We start from the raw sequence: 24,380 nt of genomic DNA on the forward strand, positions 1-24,380 counted from the left end.
ACTGTGATCAATTATGTCCAATGTTCTGTGGCAAAAATAGCACCTAATGCCATATTTGTAGAATGTAGCATAACATATACATTGTAAGCCATTAATTAAGGTTGCAGGCGTCAGCCTACAACTTCCTCAAGGGTGGCGATGGAAGGGGAAATGCTGATCTCCTCTCTCTAGTGACCAGTGATAGGACATAAGGAGAAGGAATAAAGTTGCATCAGAGGATGTTCAGAATGGACATTAGGAGAAGGTTCTTCACTGAGGCTACTGTTGGTCACTGGAACAGGCTCTCCAGGGAAGTTGTCATGGTACCAGGCCTAACAGAGTTCAAGGAACATGTGGATGATACTCTTAGTCATATGGTTTAATGTTAGGTAGTCCAGTGAGCATCAGGGATTTGGACTGAGTGATCCTATGGGTCCTTCCCAACTCAAGATTTTTTTCTGCCTGACATCCCAGGTCTCACTTGTTGTTCAGATGTGTTTGTACACCCAAAGAGTCTGAGCATAAAGCAAGTTTGAGCTTCAGAACTTGCTTTAGAGCAGTATTTGAAAGATCATTAAACTGTTGTAAGCTTAAGACTTCAACTTCGGTCCTCTACGACCTAAACTATGATTCAAAGTCTGATATCCTGCCCTAAGGTAAAATCAGATTGGCATCATGTCATTTCCAGTTCACCAGTGATAAACAAATTGTCCTACTCTCTTTGCTCAACAACTCTCATTTTTAACATCCTTGTGTCCGGCCCCCACCTCTCCATCATTTCTGAGTCTCATTCTTCTGTCCAGCCTTTTCTTCAGCTTCTGGTCCGGTCACAGACTCTTCTAAGCCACTTGGCCATTTACTACTTTCCATCATTTTTCCAGTCCAGATAACCAGATTCTCTGGTTCCCTGTGTCTGGCACTTCTTCTCCCTTACTTGTTTCACTCCATTCTTATTACTCCCATCATCTGCATTCAGTTCAGGTGATTCCTCTTTTAAATTATTGTCTGCAATGGTGTAGTGTAAACTAGAAAATATGAATTTGCTGATCTCAGTTGTGATAACCACATGAAGATACCAACCAGGGCACAGCCAACAATTCATAAAACTGCAGAGAAAATTCTTGACATTCCAGTCTATAGAGTGTTTGATACTGGAAAATTTGAACATAGCTGTAGACATCTGGTTTCTCCACAGAAAGTGCAAACTGGTTTTTCAAAAGCTTATACCTTGAATCAGTACTGACCTATCAGCTTTCATTTCTCTGCTCTGAGACATGGAAAAAACAGAACTTAAGAAAGAAAAGATTAGCAGAATTTTGTCATATAGGTGAAGGAGATTATGTTTCAAATGATTTGTTGAGAAAAATGTATGCAGAGTGAAGATAACATTGTTCTTCAGTGAGATTCTAATCAACCTGTGCCTGTACACCATCTATCCTTTCACAGTCTCGCTAAGAAACTTAGAGCTCAAAGTTGGTTTTGGAAAAACAAAAGACTACAAATGCTTGAATATAATTTTAAAACATCTGCAGTAGCCCTTGCAGCAAAGCAGAAAGTAGTGACTCTGTAAGACTGTCTCAGCGTTAATAGAAAGCAGAGGATACAGAATGTGACTCATTTCAATCCTGTTTAGAGGTAACTCCATCAACAGTGACTTAGTGCAAGTCCTCATCTAATTAACAATTATAAACAACCCTGCTCTTAATGGTTCTGTGACACTTAAACACGCAGGCCAGAGAATCAGTCTCCTGGAGTTAATGAGGCTCATTTGCATCCCCTCCAAGGATCATTTGCTAATACAAACTAGCTAGCAAGCTCAAATAGTTGTAAGTGGTGTCCAAGAGGAAGGAAAATGTTAATCTCACCTTTGAAAAGTCCAGGCTAAATTGTTTTATTGCTTTGCAGTTATATAGTGCTTTCCTACAGTTACAGAAAAATTATGACTTCTTAATTATCAAGAAAGTCAGCAATATATTACCACCTTAAAATAAAAGATTTCACCCATAACTGCTGAAGAACAGGGGTTTGTAATCCTGTAATTCACCCAATTAGCATTTGTGGAAGAGATTTGTGGTACTGGCCAGCTCAGACAAAAGTTCAGTTGGAAGGGAGACAGAAGAAACAATGAGAACAAACTCTTTTAAATTTTCAGGTTTGGGCACAAAAACTTGGAAAGAAACTTTATGAAGTGAGAAGATAACTATCAGAAAATGAACTCTTTTATAGTTCATGGACATCAAGAATGCATGTTAACCTGTTGGTTAACAGTTTATTATGGAAAGAGAAGCAACATAAACTATTAATGCCTGCTAATTATCTGCCTGATAATATTTCTCTTCATAGTGATCATCCTCTTTTCACAGAAATCATTCTCTTTGTGCAAGTGACTGGATTACAAAGTATGGAGACATCTAAAACATCTCTCAGTTTTAGATAAGTTATGTTCAAATTCTGCAGCTTAGGCTGTATTGCAAACTGTTCTTTTGAACTTGAACAGAATCGCATGCAGGTGAAGGTCTTTGTATAATAACGAAGTAGAAAAAAACAAAACACAGAAAAAACAAACTCAACCAACAAATTTATTGCAACGGCCAGTCTAATAGAGTCCTGGAGAAAAAGATGGAATTGACTATTTTATTTTCTCTGAAATAGGAAACATGATACCTTCTCCTTAAAAAATTTGTCATGCCAATTGCAGTGACTTATTAAAGGTTTATTTAAAGAAATACAGGCACAGTCTGGAATCATAACATCATGCTATCAAGAACTTAAAAAAAAATAGGAGGGACAATGTGCACTCCAGAAGCCCAGCTGAGTGTGTTACAGCAGATATCCTGAGCTGCATCTTGAATAAGGACAATTATCACTAGGAAGCATAAGGGCATACAGCAGGGGGTAGGAAGACAATGTTATTATAAGTATGTAATATTCATTTTTTTGTCTCTAAAAAATTCACTCATTTTTACACATATGTAGCTAGTTTGTCATCTGATATGTTAAATTATTAAATTACTAATTAATGAGATTATACAAAAGTCTTCTCTTTTTGTCTCCCTTTTTTTAGTTACTTATGTTTGGTCAAACAAGAACTGTGATAACTCTCCACTGCTTATGTCTTTTACTTTAGGTATTATATAAGAAGCAAATTCATTAAGAAGACCTAGAAAGCTTGAAAAATATTTACTATATGCAGTTGTTTTCTTGTTCACAAATAAAACTCCCACAAGTGTTTAAATGACAGGACATGTAAAGGAAGGCATCTATCCATTGATGGGCAAAAATCCAAGCACATTCAACTAACAGTGATTCCAGACCTCACAACTCATTTCTCAGCTCTGCACATGAAGAATCATCTCTGTTCACATGACAGGTAGGTATTTTCCTTTGTGACAGGACCATTACTTAGCCCATATTGTGTACTTTTTAATGGCTGCCCTTTAATCAAAGGAGTTGGTTCAGCTGAAATTTGCAGCTGATTCAGATTTCTGAAATCAGTTCACGTTTATGGAGAGATGGGTATAGATTTAAGCATCCAAGGTAACAATTTCCTTTGTTATTTTTCCTAGTAGAAGTTAAAATTCTTTTACTTTTTAAGTAAACAGGGTCATCAATATACTGTGGTGTAAAATATAGATTGCAGGACAAAAATTGCCTTTCTCACCCATCAGAAGGAATGATAAATAAAGAATAGCTGGTCAATTAAGAACTATGAATTAAGACCTTGCCTGCATGCAACTTACCTCTGATTTTCAAACTTTGCTGCTTGCCCTGAAGTATCTTAAAAGAATTACTCTACTTGTAGAACAGAAGCGGTAAATGAAAAAAAGATATTTTCACTAGTCTGCTACTTTGTGCAGGATGTTTCATACAGAAGCCTTTTTGAACGGTCATTTTGTTCACAGAACTTAAAATGCTCCTATAATTGACCCCACGGTACCTAAAAAGCTTGATACATTATTTTACACTCAGGAGTAAATTGAGAGACACACTAAAAAGAAATAATTTTTCTCCCTGATCTTAATACTAAATAAAGGAAAAAAATTACTACATAGGTTGGGGAAATGATTTTTGATAATTTTTTTCCACAAGTACCATACATGGCAAAAGTGTTGGCAAAGTCAAATGGTTCCATCAGTAACTAATTCTTATTTCATATGTTTTATATATGTTTTGTTCTATCTGTCTGCTTTACAGATGCATCCCGCTGTAGTCACTGTGTCTGAGGGTCTGATTTTAGACTTCCCTTGTATATATTGAAAGCTATACTGCAGCCAGAATTCTTCAATGTCATGTTCTTGCCACACTGACCCCAGTCTGCCTTTCTGCGTTCTTTTTCTCATTTAATGACCTCATGAAACTGCAGCTAGAACTTTGAGAACCATTTTAAGAGATATTGCTGAAATTTTGATGGTTTACTTTATGACAGTTGCTTTTTATATTACTAAATTTGGAGTCATTGCTTTTTCTGCCTATAAACTGACCTGGACACCTATAACATCATAACCATGCACAGTTATATGCTTTTTACTCTATACTAAAACTGAAAAGTATTTATAGATGCAAGTCTCTCCCATTTTTATTGGTGCAAGCTCAATTACATTGAAAATTGTCTCCTGACTCTAGGTCTCACAGCAATTGCAAGAAGCCACAAAATGCAGGACCTGCTTCATGCTGAAAATTTCTACTAACAATAAACAGAGCAGATGCACAGTTACAGGGGACAAGTTAGTCCCTTTTGTTCCCTTCAGGGATGCATGCATACAGAAATATCATATCACTCTTAAGACTTAAGACTATAAAAGAATAAATAAACAAATACAGTACTGCTTCAAAGTAATGCAACTTTCTTCTTTATTTACCCTAGAAGCTATGAACTGAAAAATCCAGCCTGGTTTGTTTTCGTGGACAACATGCCACATCAAAGCCATTCCAACACTAATAGACCCGAGTTAGATGTTGTTACCCAACAGGTCTCAAATAATCAGCAAGTGCTTATTAGACAGAGCACATATAAAGGCAGGAGCTTGAGAGTCTGCTGCTGGAGAAGCCCAAGAAATTTCTGGTTGAGAATCAAGAGCTTAAGCACTACATGAATGCAACAACTTCAGGTAGGTGTATCTGCTTCCTGAGTTAGAAACACCTTATGTCTAGTTGCTATAATGACAGAGAGCAGGACAGTAGCTTTGGTACACAAGACTATGGATTTCTGAAACAGAATAAGGAGCTTTAGGCAGTGGTTAATTCAGGGTTTCTTCTAGCTGACTTTCTGTCTTTTGAACAATTTTGGTCATTTGAAGTTTGAAGATCACTGTCTGTGCAAATACAGTATCTTTGACCTTCAATTTGATTGGTACTTTGAGGCAAACAAAAGTCTGCAGGACAGCAAGAGCCTGGAAATATAAAGGGGAGGTAAAGAAAGCAGCTGAGCCTTTTTCCATCTCTGTGTATATAAGAAATGCCACTAGGAAGATATAGATTTTACTTCACATTACATGTAGAGGCACTTTGTGCTCAATTCATGAATAAAACCAGAAAAAACCCCAAACAAATAATTGCCAGTGCTCTAAGTAAATTCACAGTAAGACACAGCCTGATTATTAGTGTCAGTGATAGAATTTCCTGTGCCTTTAATCATACAGTTCCTTGCAAAGTAAACTAAAACATATGACAGTTGAGTCACCAGTTTTCTAAATTCGTTGGAGACTTAATAATTATCCACTTTTATTGACTTATTTAAAAGCAAAAATTATTGATATAGTAGACATATTTTCACAGTATGGTATGTAGTTTTCATACTGGAAAATGAATTCTAGTGGAAGCATTGAAAATTATTGTGGGGATTAAGACAACCCTTTCAAATGCATGAAACATTTTGTATACTTGTGTTTTCCACACTCTGACACTAATATATTGTTATAATATCTGTCTAATGAAATGGGGTTGGATTACAAACTCAAGCTGAGTTTATGGTACAGTAATTCAATTGACTGGAGTTACTTGACTTGCATTGATATCAAGACAAGAAATAAACCCACATTACAATTATAAGAAGTGAAAGATCATATCTTAAAATTCTTATGTAAAGTGGCAAAGTGACAAAGTTTTCCTCCAGATTAGATTGCACTGGAAGGTGGAAACAGCCCTATATCTGTGCTGCAATATCTTTTCCTTCATGTTGTTTTACTATATTATTATCATTAGGAAGCTTTACTTTAATTCTGGTTTACTTATTTTACTGTAACATTTCATAGCTTATCACAAATAAAAGCAGCTTAAAAGATTTGTGTGGTTGTGGGGAGTTTTTTTCCTTGTATGTGAATGAGAGTGAATGAGTTTTCATTGTTTTTTTCATCTCTGACGGCTCTTTTTTTTGTGTGTGTGTGAGAGAAATTGTCCCCTCTTTTTCTTTTCCTATCATAGTTCTCATCTCAGATAATATATGATTTTTTTTTATAGTGAACTCTCAATTGGGCAAAAAATTTCCTTATCTCCATCAGTTCACTTCTGCCTGTTCTGAGCCACTGAACTCAAGATCTTATTTTTCTCACATGAAGGTTTCTCAGACTCACAACTTTGAGTATTTCTCTATCACTAGCAGCTATCTGTGTAGTAAAGTGAACATTTCCTGATTTGTATCCCAGTTCTTTCACTTGTACCTAGACCAACTAGGGGCATCAACCACCCTCTCAGGAAGCCCATTCCAGGGTCTGACAACCCTTTCAGTAATGTTTTCTCATGTCAAGTCCAAACGTTCCCTGACAGATGTAGCATTGAGCCTTTCCCACTAGGCACCAGGGAGAAGAGCTCAGCCCCTCCCTTTCCACTTCCCCTCCTCAGGAAGATGTAGGGAGCAGTGAGATCACTCCTCAGTCTCTCCCTCTCCAGTGCCCTCAGCCCCTCCTCAGAGAATAGGTCCACTGAGCCCTTCATCAGCTTTGGTGCCCTCCTCGGGATACATTCACATACTCAAATATTTTTTTTAAATTATGGGACCTAGAACTGTAACCAATATCTATAAAGGATCCTCTGAGAGACTTTTCAAACTCTTAACTAGAAACTATTGGTAATCCAGCACAACCCTGCATTTCAGAGTATACAATATTAGTAGGACCTGTAGTGATAGGAGAAGGGGCAATGCTTTTAAACCAGAAAGTGTAGATTCAGACTAGATATAAGGAGAAATTTTTCATGATGAGGGTGGTGAAAAATTAGAACAGGTTGCCCATAGAGGTGGTAGAAGCCTCATCTCTGGAAACAGTCAGGGTCAGACTGGATGGGACTCTGAGCAACCTGATCTAGTTGAAGATGTCCCTACTCGATGCAAGGTGGTTGGATTAGATGGACATTAAATTCTGTCCTAGCCCACTCTATTCTGTGATTCTATGATAACTCATGTTGTCATCCCAACCTGTGCTCCAACTCAGAAATGACTGTGTGAATAAATAAGTGATTGATTCAAAACCATCTTGGTTCTACTTAAAGTGAGAGCTTAACACACAAAATGTGCTCAGGGAAATACTGGGTGTTTATCTTGCCCCTTCAATTGGTCTGCTATCAAGGAAAGGGAAATGTGCAACACTTGGGTGTATGCTGTGATTTTTTAGCATTGTCATAATACCAAAAAAAAAGTGTAATAATTAGAAATTAGCAGCACTGGAGATGTAAAACTTACTGAGGGCAATATCGAATTGATAAAGTGTATCCAGTTTCTCCAGGTGATGCCTTAAGCCCCTAAGGGTTTTTATTTTTCTAATACTTGTAAGTTTTATAAGTAGTGGAAGTAGACTCTAAAAGCAGCATCCCTTTCCCTGTAGCACCCTTGTTTACACATTCCTTAACCCTCTTACCCCATTCTGTGCTCCCTATATCAGTTCTACCCCCGAATCCAGTAGAAACGTTTAGTCTTTTGTCAAGGCAAGGCCTAAATTGTTGGCAGAACAGCCTATCAGGGCCTAAACCACAGAATACGGTCAAGAATTAGGTAACTATGTACCCTTTGTGCTCTGAAGGTGGTGAAGATGATGAAGTAAAAGCCCCCAGACTCATTTTTCAGGGGGTGGACCCGGGGTGGTCCAGAGTAAAGGCCACAGGGTGGACACATCTGGGATGGGATGTATGGTATTATAAAATGTAACCTCTCAGGCACGGCCTGCGGGCGTCTTGTAGCATCTTTGCCTTGGTATAATAAACCCTTTCTTATCTCATCCCTAATTAACTGCTCCAGGAGATTTTTTCAGCACCTAACTCTCACGGCAACAAGGTTAACATCTGGAATGCTGCTGTTTGTCCCTAATTTTCATCATCTGCAAAAACCTCTCCTAATCTCTCTTTTATTCCTTCTCTTTCCTTTTAGCAGTTAAGACAAATAAAATTAGTGATTATAGTTTCTTTTCCTCCAGGTAGGTCTGCTGCTTGAACCATCATTGTTAGTAATTAATAATTAAAACCTTAAGATTCAAAAGGAGGAGCGGAAAAGACCTTTGCCTCTATGTTCTTCAACTGGATCCAACACATCAACCCAAATTATTTTCACATTTACACATGGGTAGATCCTCTGAAAAGAATTTGGTGTTATGGGTGTCGGTGGGAGGGAATTTGGCACAGTAGTCTGTGACAGTGATATTGCAAAAGGCTCTGAAATACTTAAGAGCTATGTAGCAACATCATAATTTTTACAGAGAAATTGAATTAATTCTCTCATGCTACAGACTATGCTGTTGGTTTGACATGGTATTTTAGGTTCAGGACGAATTTTGTATGGTCTATATAGTCCTGTGCAATATGAAAAAATCTGCTATCAGAACTTGAGTTTTTACAATACAATTTTTACAAAATATTAGCTATCTATAGTGCACTGTAGGGTTTCACGTGAGCAACAGATACATGTGCTTACTAGGTCATTGCTTATTTCAGCATTCAACTAAATTAAAGTACAAAAGACTTTAGAATGCCTTTTTTTCTGTGTTTCTTACAGCCTATGGTGCCAGGAATTCACAGGACCTCCTTGAACAGGGATGAATTGTAAATCTCAGATTGCAATCTCTGCTCAAAAAAAGCCAAATGAATTGCAATGTTACAAAACTGCAGTGCTTCCCAAAATATAGATGAAATTACATCAGAGCAAACCAAGCATAGACATGGAATTATTTAATTTTCAAAGCTTTTGTTGCACAAATATGTTATGTGATCATGTGCTATTCAATAACAGCTTTACTGGTACTTCCTAGATCAAAAAACATGTAGAAAGTGAGGAGGAAAATAAGACTTCTCTACCATGCACTAACTGGAGCTGTTCAAATATTTGAAAGGTTGTCATGATTACATCCTTGGAAGACATGGTGAGAAAACACTTGCTTACTGCACTTATGACGTTTCTTTTTTTCTGGAGGTGACTACTCTGTAGGATTGTAAGTGTTCTACTCTGTAAGACCTGTCACTGCAATATACCACGTGATCACAGGCCAAAACCACAGACACTTTCAGGGCTTGTTTTTAAATATATATAGTCTTTCACACAACTGATATTTTAGAAAGCCCTTAGTCTGGGTGCAGGTGTCCAAACATGGTCACCAGGGAACTGTAGGAGTGGCCTCTGTGAAGACAGACCAGGGGCTGCCCCATGCCAGACACAGCTGGCTGCTACAGTCCTACCACAGCACGCAGACAAGCACATCAGCCACCATGAGGTGTGGGAAAACATATTTAGGAAAGGTCAGAAAATGCCAGAGAGTAAAGAAAACAGATAGAGAAGAAAGAGAGGATGAAAGAGTCAAAGAGAAAAAACAGCAGGTACACCAAGGTAAAAGGAGAAGTAAAAGGAGGTACTCCACAGTGGGGCAGATATTCCAAAAGGGAGTGAAGTCTGTGAAGAGTGAAAAGGAAGGAACAACTGAGAGAAACAGCTATGTCTTTCCCTGGCTGCAGTATCTCCCTGAGCGGCTCATTACCTCACTGAAGGGACTGGGTGTCACTAGTGCTTGTAGCAAGGTGGGAGGAGATCTGTCTGGAGTGGAGTCAAGCCTGGGGAGGGAGGAAGTGTGTGTTCTCCCTAAGTGTTTGTACTGTTTGTTTTCCGTTTTTGTTTCCAAATAGCTGAATCAGTAATTGAATACTTACATTAATTGGCAATAAGTTCACATAAATTCCCCAAGCTGAGTCTGTTTTGCTCATGACAGTAACTTGTAAGTGAACTCCCTGTCTTTACTTCATTCCACAATTCTTGCTGGTTTATTTTTCTCTGCTGTGGAAGAGAAGAGAAACCAAGCAGTTGTGAAGGTGCTTAACTGTCCACCACCATTTTATACTCTGATGTGCCTCTCTCATTTTATAGTTCTTCATCATTTTGATTACAGAAGAGTTTCTCTCCCTTTATAGGTCTCTATCCATTAAACAAGTTCATTCAGAACCCAAAAGGGGAAGGGAAGGAAAATTTTTTGCCTATTGATGGACACTAATTTTCTAATTGAGGTCCAACATGATGCTCACGCTCTCTGAAGGGCTGACAGGAAATACACACCACCTATCTTAACTTTCAGTTTCACCTGCCAATCAATTTATATCGTGACACCTAAAATCAAGATCAAATTGGTACTAATAATTATGCTCTAGCTGTACACAGTTATGATTTTCAAAGTTTTGAGATTCTGTGACTCATTCACAAAAATCCTATAAAGTATATAATAAATAAAATCTTCACATTGCATTTAATTGTTGTATAGTTAATTCTGTCCAGTTTTTATTTTTTTTCTTTATAATGACATCTTCCAGTTAGATTACTCAGAAGTTGTTATAATCCCAGAGAATGGCAGAAGACAGAGAAATGCTGAAAGGTATTCTCTGGGAATGAATAACTAGCTCTTTTTTGAAGATTTTTAGAATACACCATCAAAGGTCCTAACTGTTTCAGATATTCATAGCTAGACAGAGGTAGGGTTTAAAGGCATCAAGAAGACAGAAACACAAGTTCCATTACCTTCCATTAAAGTTTAGGCCCCAGACAGTCTACAGCTTACATCATTTAGCTGGTCTGAGGGGGCAGAGGCTGCTGCTGGCCATATCTCTGATGCAGCTACGTGGTAATAATAATATCCAGCAAGTCAGGATGCATTGCTGTATTGCTTTCAGACCTAATCTGGCTACTAGGTAAAGCACGTTACTACAGGGACATAACTGGTTAGCTTTCTGAGTCAAGCTGAATTACATAGGATTCAAGGAATTGTGAGAATATTATTGTATTTGTGCATTTTACAAGACAAAATTTTTGCCTTAAATGACCATGACAAATGCCTTCTAACATGAATTTATTGGTAGGCAGCCATTTCCAAGATGATTAGAGATGGGAGGTCTAGCTTTTTTTACACAGTTTGAAAATAGTATTTAGACCCAAAGTTTGCTCTTTCCTTATTTCTCTCCTCTTCTCCATTCTCTCTGTCTCCACCTCCAATCTCTGCAGCATTTTACAGAGTTCTAATAACTGAAGAGGTAATTCCCCAAGAGAAAATAGTCTATTTCCTTCCTGTTTTGTTCACAATCTTGCTCTTTTTTTTCAGCTCTTATCTAGGTGTTAAACCAACCACCAAAGACTAGAGAGTGACCAAACAGTCCTTTGACTCAAATGTGATATATGCAATTTCCTTGCCAGATTATTACCCTTGAGGTAACTCTGTATTAGCTCTTAATTCTCTATCTGTGCTCCACTGAGCTGTAATCTTCAGTGTCCTAAATTGTCACAGTAACATTTTTTGAAGATGACTTTGCTGATGAATTCAATTGTGCATTCAAACAAAAAAAAAAAACCCATGCATTTTTAATAATGTATCTTCCTTTACAGGAAATATTTATTTCTACTTTCTGACCACAACAGAAAGCCTTTTTCAAAGTGGCTATTCCACTGGGGAAAACAGAAAATTTTGTTAGAGTAGTCCATCATCCATTTCTTGTTTTCATTGTGTTTATTTTCCCCTTTCACTGATTAGAAAAATTAGTCAGAGGATAATGGTTCCAGATCAGTCTACACAGGACCATTCTCATTCCAATTTTCACTTTTCTCAACTGTATTGTGCCATTAGAATTCGATTTTTTCAGTAGGTTTTTTTGTGTGTGTGTTTGTTTGTTTTTCTTGTTCATTTTGTTAGACTCTCATTGAGAACAAATGCATACAGTGCTGGTTCTACTATACAGAAAAGAAAAACTGCTCGTCTGGAAATACCACTTCATGTTGCTTCTAAGATGATGCCATATTTGAAGAATTATATTGAGAGGGGAAGACAATAAGATATGTTCTAAATGAGTAATACAAGTTTTTAGTGGCCTTAAACAAGGTACCCAAATTATGAGATAGATGAAGTAAACCCACACAGGCACCATAAAATGCTGGTAACAAAACCAAATTAATTCACTGAAAGTAACACCAACGGGACAGCTAGTTTTGTGACACAGATTTGTTAAATTATTTTGAATCCACCCTATCTCCCATTCAGACTTCTTTTCTTGCTCTACTCGTATCCCTATCTTCCTTTTAAATGTAGTTTGGACTTTTAAATATGTTATTTTGGAAGAAAGGTTGATATAGCTGCTTAATAGGTTTTGACTTTGCTTGGAACTTTAAGGCTCTGAAAACAGCCATGTAAACCACATCCAACAAATTTGTTGTGTGGGTGTGTTGTCTACTATTAGACTGGAAATATTCTTGTGGTGGGCTAGCTTTGGCAAATAGCCAGATGCTTACCTCACTACTCACTCTTTCCGGCTCTTCAGCAGAACAAGGGAAAAAAATAGGATGAAAAACCTCATAGGTTGATATAAAGACAGGGACATTGCTTGCCACTTACTATCTCAGTCAAAACAGATTTAACTTGGGGAAAGCTAATTTTAATTTGCTTTAATTTACTTACATTTTAATGTGCGAAATAAAATAGATTCAACTGTGGTCAACTGTCCTCCTGTGGTCCACTGAAGCTGTCTGGAATTGGCTGTGCACGACATCAGGGCAATCCCAGCCCCTCCTCACAGAGAGCCCTGCAGCCCCCTTCAGCACCTGGACACCTGTGCCTCACAGGTTTCTGCACACTTTGAGCACATAATGTTGTTACAATGCCTTTGGCCAATCCTTTGATGTCGAATTTCCTGACCAGCCTCACTGCTTTCAGCATGCAATGTACTCAGGAATACCGTGAGAACAAAGCCCAGTGGAAAAAGCTAGGGGAAACTGTTGGACAAGCTTGATTCCAGACAGCACGAGTGATCCTTCCACAGTATTGTGTGTGTCCCACACACAGTGTCCAGTCTTCTTATTTACCGATCTGGCTACCTTAGTACAACAGCAGCAAGATATATGCCTGAAACAGCCTCCTGGCACCCAACAGGCATCTCATGCCAGAATCACACTACAAAAGAATAATGCAGAAAGATGTAATGAAAGCATGATGCCAGCTCATCCCCTCAGTGACTAGGAGAGAACACCATGAGTAGACTAGAACAGCTACAGCATTCAGAAACCTCCCTCTCCCCAGTTTCTTCCCTTTCAAAGAAAATACTTTCCTTTGAATCCAACCAAAAAGTCTAGCTAGCTACATCAAAGGCTGGGATGATGGGCATGTCTTGCTGCCCCTTCTTTTTCACTTACAGGTGAATGTAATTGTTTAGTTGTTTGTCATGTGATGTAAATGGTGGCCATTTGGAGTAACCCAAGACAACCCTTCATGTTGTCCTGTCATCATGATGGCAACTACTGAAAAGTGAAACAAAAGTGCATGCTTAGTTCCTGCAGAATTGCATGCAGACTCCTGAAGCATAAATGAGGCAAAAACACTTTCAGACAAGAAGCTGAGAAAGAACAAACATGAAATCTTAATTCTATTGTTTGGGCAAGGCACAAGGATGCTTTGCTTATTGATTATGCTTTTGTATTGATTTCCCTCATGACCTATGACAATTCAGTTTACAAAACATGTTTTTATTTTATTCTTTTTTATAGTGTTATGTATTCAATGTGCAAAGCATAAGAAAAATTGGTATAACTTACTTTTTTTCTCTGTAAAAGATCAAGTAGGTATGCAAGACAATGCAGTGTGATCAATACAAAGGAGCTGGATACCCTCAGTGTAACTTTAGCCATGGGCACTTTAGTTACTTTCCTGCAAATTATGTAAAGTCTTACTTATAAAGACAGAACCTACAGCTTGGCATATGCACTCTTCTATAATAGTCAAGGTGTTCTGTCATCAAATTAAGCCCCACAGTTTAAAAGCTAATGTTTTGTCTCCTACCAGGCTTCACAATGTAACTTATACTTCCATACTTTACATAATGAGTTCATATTAAATGCATACCTGATTGGCTGGTCTTTCCAGCCTTTATTCCTTTCCTGACACGGTAATTATGATACCAACATCTAAAATTTTTTTAAAATTTTGTGGGGTGTGCTTCCATTATCTAACTCCAAGAAACAAGAGAAGAAGAATGTGATTTCATTTCCATTATGTTTTGGTAAAGGCCAGTATCTGTGTTGATACTTTCTATCAAAGGTTCTGCTCACATGAATCTAAAGAGGAAAATGAATCTTTATTTCCTAGGTTCTTTCCCTCCCCCAAAATCTCATTTTGGATTTTATAATTCCAGTTGTGCTTCAATTATTCTGTTTCCCTTATCCGATATGCAGGGGATGGTTATGGATGCTGTTGCTAATTAACAATCGAAGCACACAAATGTCTCCTTGAAAACAAGATCTGGCACTAGACTAAATGAACATTCTGATTGCTCATTACATGCAGTAGTTTCTCTGCAAGTTGGATAATACTAACAAGGCACTAATTTTTTTTTACCTCCTGTTTCCTTCCCCCTCCCCATTTTTGTAAGCAAATTGTCCCCCTTTTCCTCAAGAAATGCATTAAGATAGTTTTATTTTTCTCGGTGTGTTTTCCTGATACACTCTTTCTGCTTCTGTCCCTTCCCTGCATTGAAATGCACATGTAGTTCCAAGGACTGTGGAAACACACACCTTCCTAGCAACACTGCCTTGGCTCATGGAGGCATGTTCATTTAGCATGTCAGGTGACAGGCTGTCCCAGGACAAACAGGTAATAGATTGTCTTACAGTGACTTGTAGGGTAGATACAAATTCTCTTACTCTTAATTCCCTACTCTTTTCAAATCTAATGAAACCTTGTGTCAGGGGTACACTTTTAAGATGGAGCTTATCGCTTTTGCTTTAGGTAAGGTGACTTTAAAAGACTTCTTAAGATTGCATAGACTGCAATGACGTTATCTGAGGTATTGAGTACTTGATCAAAACCATCATCATTCCTTGAGGGATAATTTCCTTACCCCTATATAGAGTTTTGCTAGTATTTCTTGTAAGAGTTGCTTGCCCGGGAACCTCTGGAAAGTAAGATAAATTTGTTAGCTCAACTACATTTCAACCTATGTCTAGCTTAGGGGATATGTGATAGCTTTGAGTGCTGGTGTTCCTCACTGAAAGTTGATTTTAATTTGGCGCCCATAGACACTTTAACAACATGTAGGGCTATCTAGCTCATATTTTCGATTGTAGCTACAAAAAACATGTCTATAATATAAAAGCAGTCTTACTTATATAAATAGGAACTTATGATGCATAAATATGAAAATTTTGAAAATAAAGGTATTCTGTATTAGTTCTATGCTATGCTTATTAGATAAAGAAATCTCCCCGTTTTAAGTTTGTTTCATTTGACCTCCATGCAACAGAGTGCTTAAGTCAAGGCTTAGCTGTCTTTGAAAGGTGATTTACAATTTTAAGTGAAAAAATAAGTTTATGAAGCGTGGATCGAAATTTATTTTTATAAAATCCACATGTCAGTAAAAGTTACCAGAAATTAATGTATAATTATTATTTTTGATACAATGAAAATTTTAATAGAAGTGTTCAAAATTAACACCGTTATAAATTTTAATTTAACATTTTTGCAGAAAATTCATATGCCAACAGTACCATAGAGAACATAATAATTTATTAAGTTTTCCTTGGAAAACACAAATAATATCAGAAAGTAAAATTATATGTACATATGATTATTAACTAGTAATAATTTATTGCTGGTGTTGGCATTTAAAAACCTGCTTCAATTTGTCCTTTTCTGTTCCAAGAGATTATGTTGCTTTCATCTACTGTGATTAAATGTCTGTGTTTTCTGTGAACTATACTGGCTATCACATATTTTATGAAGACAAAATCCAATCAAGTACTGATGAAATTAGAAAATTCTGTGTATTCAATTTCTTTGAGTTAATTCTAAAATACTGACTTAATATCAAACTTTCTGTAATTAAAATCTGGTTAGTACATAAAGTCACACTTGTGCTTCCCACCTGCTGTGGTTTAACCCCAGCTAGTGACAAAGTCTCACACAACTGTTGGCTCACTCCCCACCCCCCCCCCCAAGGATGGAGGACAGGACTGGAAGAGTAAAAGTGAAAATCTCGTGGGTTGAGATACAGACAGTTTAATAGTCAAAGCAAAATCCACGTGTGCAAGCAAAGCAAAAGAGTTCAATTATCACTTCCCATTTGCAGGCAGGTGCTCAGGCATCTCCAGGAGATCAGGGATCCTTCACATGTACTGGTTACTTGGGAAGACAAATGTCATCACTCTGAACACCTCTTCTTCTGTCTTATTCCCCCAGCTTTATATAGCATCATATATGTAATGATGCTATATGATATGGAATATCCCTTTGATTAATTGGGATCAGTTGATCCCAACAAAAGGTTGTGTTCCCTCCCAACTTCTTGTGCACCCCTAGCCTACTTGCTGGTGGGATGAGGAGCAGAAAAGGCCTTGATGCAGTGCAAGCACTGCTCAGCAGTAACTAAAACATCCCTGAATTATAAACACAGTACAAAGCCATACTAGCTCTTATGAAGAAAATTAACTCTATCCCAGGCAACACCAGCACACCAGCACATTTCTCATTTTCTACAATCACTGGAAGTTGGGCTGAGTTCAGATGCCCAGATCAGTCCATTTTCAGAACATGACAAAAAAAAATAAATCTCAAGAGCACTGAGGTCATTAAAATACATTAATATAACACTAAAAATGGAAGATTTCCAGTTATTATACTTTTCCTTTTTCACTTAGAAAAGAGTCATTAAAACCATGAGCAAAAGTAAAAAGGTCTGTCATATATGTGTATTTCTTCTTTAATGGCAGAATCTGAACAAACTATAGTCTGAGTCTCGTCAGAATATAGCTAAACTTATTTCCAGTCTCTTAGAATTCTGACCCATCTGGGGGGACATTGCTATAGAAATGTTTGCCTCACCATTCAACCTTCGCTTTAACCAGTGTGTTTAAAAAGACTTTTTATTTACATTGAAGTATATATGGAGACAGAAAACATGAGAGATTGCTTCCATAAGGACAGTGCATTTGCCTATAAACTGACCAGCTTTATCTAGAGAAGCATCAATTTATAATCTGGGGCCAAATTCTCTTCAAGTATAACACAGTTACTCTTTTTTAAGAGACAGCTTAACAAGTGTATCTAATATTACTTTCTGTGTTTCATATATTGGATTTTTTAAAATCTTTTTAAGAATAAATATGAAAGATTATTGATGTGAGAAAATAGAGTAATTTCTTTGGATTTATGCAGAACCATCATTTAAAAATTAATTTCACAGAATTATGTAAAAATAACAACATATTTTGTTACAAGTACATTTTGAAGAAAAGCTTTATACCATATAATTTGAAGTACACAACCTGAAACATGATAGACATATTAAAACTGTAATGATTCAATTCTTACCGAACCTGTCAGGTGTCTAAAGTCTAAGAGTCAGCCTTACATCTTTCTCTATTATATTATGGTTCTGTGAATGATGTTGTTTCCTTTTAAGGTACTTCTTTTAAAATCACAGCAGGTTTTCTCTTCATACATTTTCGTCAAGGAAAAGTTCAAATTTTTTTTCTTCTTAGTTCTGATTAAAAAAATGGACTGTCATCAGGTTTACTCAATAAATAATAATTTCCTACTAAGGAAATATATAAGCTGGCCACTTCCCCTGTTTCAGGTGTGCTTCCCTATCTCTACCCATTAAATCACTCATCCTGATTTTTCTGATACATAAACTGTAGCTTTTACCTACTAAACAGAAACTAGCATCACTGCAAATAGTTTTATTTCTTTTTTTTTAAGGGTTACTAATGTAACACATACCTTCAACACTATACAAGTGTAAAGACAACAGTATTTCTGCAAATAAAAATTGTTATTGTCTTAGTGTCTGACAAGTTAGCCACTACGACAGGTTTTTTGCATTGAAAACACCCTTATTTTCCTGGCAATTCTTCTGGTAATAGTCAGAGTTCTTCAAAAATATTTATTAATTAGTTGCTAGATGGTTTGAGATGGTTAAACATGAGTAGTACTACACCTCGGAAAAAGATTTTTCAATCTTAAGAATAAAATTGATATCTTTTAGTCTAGGTAGGTGTTTGCCACAAGTAAACAAAATGAAGTATAATATAAAATATTCACAGAAGATGTACATCTAAACTTCAGGAAATTTTAGTCTGTCTCAGCATAAGAAGTGACTGTGAAAATGAATTAGTAATTGCAGAAGTTGTGTTATGAAGGGCTAAATGAGGAAATTTTTAACTTTTTCTGTTACACTAAACTTATTTAGTCCACAGATGTTCATGATAAATCATGGGTTTAGTTCTTTAATTCTCAGTACCAAATATAAGAACAATATAGATTTCTAAATTCTATATGAATTGAACATATAAAACAAATTAACATCTTCTATAAGACTGTTCTGCTAAGGGCAGATCTTCGTATATTATGGCTCTCAAATATCACTGTATTTCAGAACACAGTATGCCACCTTACATATCAGACTTCTAAACTTAGAGAAAGATGGAACATATATCTGTGTTTGTTCTACTGGTGATCTAAGCAGTCCATTTACAGCAGTGTTAGATCTGGAGTAGCAAAAATTGATTCCCACAAGGTAAGTCAATCAGTCTGATTGTTCGTGTTTTCTGTCAGAAGGTAAAGGTTTGATTTCTGTCCTCTCCTAGAATATGTTTGGGAGGGATTTGATTAACAAAAGTTTTTGCTAATAGAGAAACTGTGACATTTCTGCACTTTCAAATAGCAGGTAGAATCTGAAATTAAAGGCTAAATATGGATGAAGAGGAAATACACAATATGGTTTTACACCGGTGACTGACTGCAGATCTCAAGTTAGGAATAGTTTTTGAGCCAGTCAGGAGAAATAACTTAAGATTGACTCAGCTTATTCTAAATGAATTGTGTCATGGAATTTCTTATTTCCCTGTATTCCCCAAATTCCCCTTCAAAATATTCTTGGCTGATATCCACAAGTACTGCTGTACAGATAATGTAATGCTTTTCTGCTATTCAGCATATGTTATAAATGCTTTTATTTCAAGGAATATGTGGAAGCAACAAATTTTATTGGTAGTATTTAGGTATTTTTGGTAGTATTTTTTAATATATTTAGGAATAAGTTGCCACATTCATGTCTGAAATAAAAGAGAACAGTTTTCATGTCCAACAGTAACTTTGGGAGGTTTTAATTATCTTGGAACATAATCATACACAGAAACAGATAGACTTCACTTTGGGACAAGCCAACTTTTTTTTAATTGATTTTTGTATTATAAAATAATTTACATATGGAAATCTAAATTTTAAATTGTTATGAAAATGAAAATTGGGACATTTTCTCCCCCCCCCAAAAAAAAACCCAAAGAAAAAAAACCAGAGAAGAACGTTCATGTTTAATTTTTTTAAAGAAGTACTCAATGTGTTGAAAATTGCTTTTATCCTCAGGAACTGAGTTGTTTTTTATTTTATGAAATACTATTTTCGTATGAAAAAGTCATAAGAAATTACTGACTGCTGTAATCTGAGTTGTTCTCACATTAGTAAGAAAAAGATTCCTAGATTACAGTGTTCAATGCAATATTTTTAAATTGTCGCTGAAACATCATCTTTATAAAAAATCCCATTTTACTCTTACAATTGTATTGCATGCTGTTTTTCAAAAAGCCAGGTTACCAGAGAAAAGTGCATAAGTGAAATGAATTGATACATTTGAATGAAATAGACAGGATTTTAAATATGCAAACCTTCTTCAGGCCTGAAGCAGAAACAGAAAGTCTTTTATTTTTTTTTTCACTAGCTGGAAGCACTGATGTTCAAAAAAATCCACAACTTTCAGGTTCTTAAATTTTAGTTTTAAATTTTAGGCTTGTTTTGAAAGGGTTTTTTGTAGATGTCCTCTCAGAGACTGAACCAACAGGTGAAAGAAGGGGAATGGCTTTGAAAAACATAACATCTTCTAGGGACTAGTCGTACCACAGTTCCCTGAATATGTTCTTGTACACTGCCATCGTTTTAGTGTCAGTCACTCATGCTGCAAAAACCTGTGAATCATGGGAAAAATGATCACTTGCACAACCCACAGTGGAGAAACTGTGATTAAGATAGTTCTCTGAGCAGGGTTCACTGATTATAGCAATGGGTTTGAATTTGCAGCTTGCGTTTTTTACACTGGGGTGATCTTCTGGCCTGCTTAAATTTCAGTGTAAAAGTGTGTTCATTTTTCAGATTATTTTTTTGACAATCTGATCATTTTCTAGTGTACTTTGTGATTATCTGTGGAAGATTTTATTTTCTTCTTTTTTTTAAATATTCATCACTATACTACTATTACTAATGTAATTACTGCAATATTTTAATAGGATTCTAGTAGCATTTTTCATTTTCATCAACACGTATTATGAATGAGAATTTTGTTAAATCTAAGAATTTTTATCTCATAACAAGTTCTGAAGTTTATTTTGTTTAATTAAAGTAAATACTAGCAGTCCTGAATAATAATGAAAAGCTGAAATTTCTTAAAGAAAAGGCAACTTTAGAAAGAAAAAATCCTCTACAGAACTTATCAATATTGTGCACTTCAATAAAAAACTAATTTAGAGTTTATTTCCTAAATTAAGTGCTTTCAAAACTTTAATTCTATTTTTGACAAAACATATATTCTTTAGGAATATTCTAATTGTGTTGATCTAGCATTGCAGATTTAATGTGCTTGCCTCCAATAATAGTCATTCTGATGTAGACATATCATGATATTGGTAGATAGAATTCAAGCTATCAGCGGTTGCATAAGAGTTAGTATCAAATTTTTATCATTGGGTATTCTCTGGTAGTAACATGAATGCAAATGAATGTTTACTACAGTGGTGTAAACTCTGGATTTTCCATATATTGCTACCTATCAGGCCCATCCAAAGACTCTGATACTAATTTAATGTACCCCTTCCTAGATGTGTGATTTTTTAAAATATCTTATTCTGTTGGTTTATTTCATTCCAAATAATCCATAAAAACACATCAGCAACAGAACTGTTTACCACAGTGAAAACATCTCCATAAATAGTAGTGGTGACTGTGTAACTGTGAGAAGAACAAGGTGAGTGGATTTCAACTCTGAACATTAATATGCCATTTTACCTGCTTCCCTGTGCCGCTTCCTTCTGCACTACTGATGATAACAGTAATGACAACAAGGACTTACTGTCAGCGATTTGAACGGGCTTCATCTGTAACACAGTTCATTTTAAAAATCAGTTTAGGACATTTGGGAACACTCGCTTTTATGTTCTGATCTTGAAAATATTTTTGTTTGTGCATGGCTTGATTCACTTGTAATCCTATTGCAGTCACTGACACTACTCATGCAAGTACAAATGCTTGAGTGCTGCATTGCCTCCAGGAAAAGTATGGATCTCTAGGAGTGCTTCTCTCTTTATACCAGTTTTTGGTGTTTGTGAAATCCTTTTTCTCAACAGTTTTGCATAATTTATTATGCAATAAAATGAGAAGAATCTAACTCATTTGCCAGATCTTCGGACACATAGTTCCATTGACTTTAAAATCAATTTACTATACCTGAGGATATCATTCTACATGTTTTTTTTCTCTCCAAGCCTAGGAGTTATTTATTTTTTCACCTCTTACTTGTGAACACAAAGTGATTCATATTGCTTGTCTTAGATGACCAGGCCAACCTTCCTCATTCCTGGTTATTCTGTAACCTCCTGGAATACATACATCAGTTGCAACTTGTTAGAAATATTGAGAAATCTCTCCACTCTCTCCCTTTTTACGTGCTGAGCAGAAATATTTTGCATTTCTAGAGTTTAGATGCATTTCTGCATCCCAAAATGATATCTGAAATTTTTTCTAATTCTAGTTTCTACTCAAGTTGCGGCTCTCCCATCTCTTTTCTACCTTCACAAAACATTTTCCTTTGCCAAAATAAGATTTATAAAATTGTTCTATTTTTTCACTCTTACTAATTGGTTAATACCATACTTTATAGTTCCAATAAAAACACAGCTGCTTCTATTTTAAATGTTTGGATGCTTTTTATAGGGGGAAGAAACTTAAATAAAGATGAATTGAAAGAAAGTGGAAATTAAGTTTAATTACCACTACCAGAACAAACCACTTAAAGAATTACAGCACTTCAGTATAGGTTTTGTGAACACTGCAGACAATAGAAATTTTTCCACTAACTTTAACAGAATTTGGATTTTGTCCCTGAAACTCAATTACTTGCATAGCAGAAAGAAAACCAAGGCAAGGGCAAGCTTACTTCCCTGATCAATGGTGCCTGTGAGCGTTACAACACATATTAGAATGTTTTTGTTACATATCTGCTCACAGTTAGGGACACATATATGCTTATTTCCCTTATTTAGGGACCATAAGTACTTTTAGTCAATGTTCAGAAGCAGATGAAGCTGTGATAAAATACTGAGAAAAATATGCCTTCAGCAGCATTTCCAGCACATCCCACCCAAACACCACCCTGAGGGATGGAAAAGGGTAACAACAGCTTACTTGAAACAAATAGGCTTTAAACCAGATAGCTTGGCAGCTGGAAAGTGATACAACTTCAGCAAACTGACAACTAGCAGAAACTGCAAAACATACTGTGAAAACTGGCTAAATACCTGGATGTCCTTTCCACCCTGGGTTTTGAGCGCTGTTAGTGCTTATATAGACATATTTGTTGTTTTACTGAATGGGATAATGGGACCCACAAAGCAAATACGAACTGAAAAGACCATCATGAGGCTTAGATTATGGAGCTATTTTGTCCCGTTCATACTTTTTCCAGAACTTCCCTATGACAAAGAAATATCATTGGTGAAAAGTGAATACTTGGCCTAAGTTTTTAAAATTCAGGGAAAGTTGATACAAGCAGATGGCAGCTTCTATGTTTGGTTTTTTTTTTACTTCCTCCCTAGGGCAGAGGGAGCGTTGTTGAAATATATTTGAGCATTTATATTTGAATTTACGTCATAAAATGTTAATTTTTTTTTAAGATATATTTGCGTATAATAGAGATTATAATAGGATTCAGGAAGGAATGAGGGAGAGAGGAAACACCTTTCAGTTGTTGAAATGCTGCCAAGTCTTTCTAAATCCGTAACTTTGTCTCTATGACACATCAGTCATGATGTTCTATGGAAGAACATTAAAATGCACTTTTGATTAGTTGGTGCACAAATTATTTCCCATTTGATCTGTAGGCATTAAATTTAATTCTAATGTGCTTCCAGTGACTCTGGGACTGTTGTATGAATTTGGAATGAATTTAGCCTTTATGTTTTAATTTGCTCAGCCACCTTATCTAAATAGAATATTCCAAGGTTTGAAACAGCTGAAATACTGCTAGTAATTCTTAAATCAAATTTAAATACTTCTGAAATCAATTTAGAGAGAAAGTAAGCTTCCTCTTTGATTAAACAAATGTGTTTTCCTGCTTCTGATCTCTGGATAGTAAATTAATGTTGTTGCCACATCAATTTTTTGTAACATACAGTATGTTGTTCAGTAATATTCTCCTAAAATGCAGATAAAATGTAATTGATACTATTTTATTCATTTTGAGAAGAGTTTCCCAAGAATACTCTGATTTAAAGATAAATAGAAATACATGCAGCAAGGTAAAGATGATTTACCTGCTGCTTTCTGCTGTAAATAGCTCATTTGGAAGTGTACAAAATGACCTGGTTTAGAATTGAATGTTCTTGTCTTGCAATATTACATATATATAATCCTACATTCAGAGCAGGGAAAACCTGTCTAGATATTTTTGTCACTTTCTACACTTAAGATCCGAACACTTTATTTTCTGTCAACATGCCAGATTCTGATATCTTGATCAGATTTTACTCACTTCATAATGGGCCACTCTATTACTACCTGAGGAATTAGTATGTTGGATCAAATGAAGTCATCGTTTATATTTTTGTCATTAATAATAACAATAATTTAAATTTAGAAACATTGAGTATTTTTACT

The 24,380-nt window shown here is 36.0% G+C and overlaps 1 protein-coding gene and 1 long non-coding RNA gene across 2 annotated transcripts in view; one reads left to right on the forward strand and one right to left on the reverse strand.

The window, feature by feature from the left end:
- The window catches only part of CNTNAP2 (contactin associated protein 2), a 1,217,517-nt gene that overhangs the window by 15,957 nt on the left and 1,177,180 nt on the right, over positions 1–24,380 (forward strand). The gene's annotated exons all lie outside the window — the stretch shown is intronic.
- LOC127461133 (uncharacterized) lies at positions 20,249–23,498 on the reverse strand. The gene is made up of 3 exons (XR_007899976.1): positions 23,463–23,498; positions 21,516–21,604; positions 20,249–20,422 (listed from the first exon to the last, which is right to left on the reverse strand). It is a non-coding gene; the product is annotated as an uncharacterized LOC127461133 (long non-coding RNA).

This window comes from Manacus candei, unplaced genomic scaffold (genome assembly GCF_025592945.1).
Source record: "Manacus candei isolate 608988 ecotype Guabito, Panama unplaced genomic scaffold, ASM2559294v1 h1tg000095l, whole genome shotgun sequence".
In the NCBI taxonomy this organism is placed as follows: Eukaryota; Metazoa; Chordata; class Aves; order Passeriformes; family Pipridae; genus Manacus; species Manacus candei.